The sequence below is a fragment of the Pseudorasbora parva genome, chromosome 15 (genome assembly GCF_024679245.1).
Source record: "Pseudorasbora parva isolate DD20220531a chromosome 15, ASM2467924v1, whole genome shotgun sequence".
Classification (NCBI taxonomy): domain Eukaryota; kingdom Metazoa; phylum Chordata; class Actinopteri; order Cypriniformes; family Gobionidae; genus Pseudorasbora; species Pseudorasbora parva.
The window spans coordinates 37,333,782-37,337,333 of NC_090186.1; the positions used below are offsets into that span (position 1 = coordinate 37,333,782).

General features: G+C 34.5%; 1 long non-coding RNA gene across 1 annotated transcript; it reads left to right on the top strand.

Moving 5' to 3' along the window:
* Nucleotides 1-520: 520 nt before the first annotated feature.
* Nucleotides 521-2,959, top strand: LOC137042001 (uncharacterized). The gene is made up of 3 exons (XR_010898200.1): nt 521-553; nt 1,630-1,722; nt 2,910-2,959. It is a non-coding gene; the product is annotated as an uncharacterized lncRNA (long non-coding RNA).
* The last annotated feature ends 593 nt before the right edge of the window (nt 2,960-3,552 follow it).

Consider the following 3,552-nt stretch of genomic DNA (forward strand, 5'->3'; position numbering starts at 1 on the left):
TCACAGTAATTAACTGTAAAATGAACTGTATTTTACTGTAAGACAGTTATACAGTATGTTACTGTATTTTAAAGTTGCATTGTGGGAAATTTCCCATTGGCACCACTAAAATACAGTATTTTTAATTTACTGTAAATCAAAATACAGTATAAAAAAATGAGCGCGAAACCTAACCAATCACAGAACGGCTTGCTTGGCGAGAGAAAAATGAGCGCGAAACCTGACCAATCACAGAAAGGCTTTTATTTCCGCTTGGAGAAGGAAGAAAAAAGAAGAACATGTCAGCTGCAAAGGTTTGTGCAAATATTCTTACTTATTCTTTGTATATTTTATATTTGTAGTTTAACAAAAAAAGAAGAAAACAACAACGCCACCTCACATACATAACGTTACTGTGTGGAGAGACTGTGAGAGCTCAGAGAGATTAGTGGCGCCACTCACTCCAAATATTAATATTTCTTTTTTTTATTTCCTTTTTATGGACGTTTCACCATCAAAATATGGACATAAGCTGGTCTCTGTCTTAGGTTTGACGACCACATTATATGAGCAGGTGAGTGTTCACGTGAAAAAACGAGCTTTTGTGGGTTTAACGTTAGTTTAAAGTCAGTCATTTACCCCCGCTATGTTACACAATCGTCTGCCGATAACCTATTACGTACCCCATATAAATGTTCAGCATGCATTTATTGTTAGAATAAAACACGCAATGTTCGTATGCAAGCACTGTGGCGTCTTATTTGCCTTTATTAATTGTGCCAAAGGGCACAAAAACATGGCGAACTTCAGGTTTGCGTGTGGAGTTCGTTCCTGAATCCCCGTGCACGTGCCAAAGCCTCTCCGCACTTCAGTCACACATGTACACAGCACGATCTGATTTCTAGATTCAGCGTTGAAGGCTGTACACTGTACAGTGTCGACCAAATGGGCCAGTCTTTGTCCACACGAAGCCAGAGCTTTTCGTATCTGATCTTTTTTTCTCCCCCTCTTCATATCTAAGATTGTACATTCGAGATGCTCATATATATATATATGTGTCAGATTTCTGGCTCTAAAAAGTATTTATAGTAGTTATAATTTATCATTTTCATTAAAAGAGATTAATATACTGATGTATGTATTAACTATTAATAATAATTAAAATTAATTAAACATTTAAATGGATAGCAGCAATAATATATTTTGTCAGCACCTCTAGTAAATTTCATATTATTTATAATTGTTGTTTATAATTGTTATAACTGCATAACCATGGGAGAAATGTGAACTCTATTTGTAACAAAAAAAGTTGATTGTCAATTTATCCAGAATCATGTAGTTCTAGTTTTTTAAAAGCAAACATGTTGCTTTATTCGTAGCATGTTCATTATTCATCCATGTTTAATATTCTGCTTAACATCTCCTTTAATAAGTTTTGAATAACAAGGATAACTAAATGTCATGATGATAATCATTTTTGAATAACAAAGGTAGGCCTAAGTAAATTATGATTGTCAGTTTTGGGTAAACTATCCTTTTAAACTAATAACAAAAGCTCCATCTACATACTGTCACTGACACCAAAATAAAATGTGAAATGTTTTTCAGAAGTTAAACACTACGTTTATCAATTTATTATTATTATTTTAGGGGATTCAGTTCTACACAGAAAAATGCATTGATGCTGGCAATTGAAACATCGAGTACCAAGTGGAAGCAACCAATACTTTGGAGTTTTCAGAGGTAAGTACATCTTGCAGTATGCTATAATATTAAACATCAAAGGGATAGTCCAACCAAATGCAATCCAAATGAAAATGAAAGTTCTGTCATCACTTACTACTTCAGTGAAACACAAAAGAAGATATTTTGAAGATGTTTACAAATAATATTTTGAAGTGATGAAAACTTTTATATTTGGGTGGGCGATCCCTTTTAAAGTCACAATATCTATGATGTATAGAATATTCAAAAACCAGTAGAACAATGTTATGCATTTTGTAGATTTGTGTACTTACTAGTGTTGTCAAAAGTACCAACTACAAAATCAAGTTGGTATTGAAATTAAAAAAATGTGACTATACTAGCATTCACTCCAATCACAGATATACTACGAGCATGTGAACACTATGGTGAATCAGAGGTGTTTAAGAATCCGTTCAGAAATGCAAATATTATCAAATTTTTTGAATTTCAGTACCGTCTTGGTACCTCAGTTGGTACTTTTGACAACAGTAGTAATTGCATTCATTTTTTATTATATAAAATGTATATGAACAAACTTTTACATCTTTAATAAGTTTAAGGCTTCTTTTGTGCTGTTATAAGCTGTTTGAATAATTATCAAGGAGCTCTAAAGGCCGGTTACACTCACTATGTGAATGAATCACGTTTGTGGCGAAGACTCATGGTATATGAATGTGAATCAATGCAATGTAGGAACTCAAAAAATGAAAACAAACATTCACCTTCAATCCATGAACACATCCATAACTTATTCTGCAATCTCAGTGTTTCAGTCTGTGTTTCTTATCTTAATAGAGTTAAATTAATAGTTCATCCAAAAATGAAACTTCTGTTATTAACTCACCCTCATGTTGTTCCAAACTTTAACAAATTAAGATGTTTTTAATCTCATAATTTTTGTCCATCCACTGAATGTCCACTTAACCAAAATATCCCGTTTCAAAAAGTGCATATGGATTCAAATCATATGGATTACTTTAACATTGTCTTTATGCACTTGATGCTAAAAAACTTTGGTTGACTGGATAGACAAAAATAAAGAGAGAGAGAGATTCATTTATTTTTATTCTGAACATGAACCAGTCTAATGGGTTTGAAACAACATAAGTGTGAGTAAATGACACCAATGTTTAAAATGTTTTTACACATCAAATGATCTTACAAATTCTTTCTTTTATGTAAAGGTCCACTGTGAGGATTAACCCCGACCACAGCAAGTGCTCCTCAAAGTTCCAGGTCAGTGAAAGAAGTGGAAAGATAGTAGCCTGACAAGCCAGACCCTAATCAAGATGTTTGGTCTGGGAACTCACCATTGACGGCTCAATCCGAGGGGCGGATAAACGGTTGTCTTTCAAACTCCCTCTGCACGCGATAGGATAGCGCTACAACCAACCAGAGCAACGTGAAGTGGAGCTAGTTGATATATTAAACTTTCGTCGTATCTGGTCAGCAAAACTCCGAACACATCTTCCCTTCTTCAGAATGACTTCAGTGCCGTTCTTTGTTCTTTTCTCAGAGAAAAGCTTAACTCCAAGTCTTCCAGAGTCGCGGTCAAAGCTGATTCAAAAGACCGCCGTTCGCCAGTTTCTGTGTTTACTAGTGGCACGCAAGCGCAACTCGGCCATCATTATGTTAAGCCCGCCCACCGACTCTATACACGATGTGATTGGTATCTTTTGTATTTTTTGCAATTACCTTTTTTTATTTTTCACTCTGTGGCGGAAACAAGCTTCCATAACTAAGCAAAAACTTTTTTCTTAAATGTTGTTTCCTGTTTTTTTCTTCTTCTGTTATTATTTCTTCTGTCTTTCCTGTAGCTCAATGAGT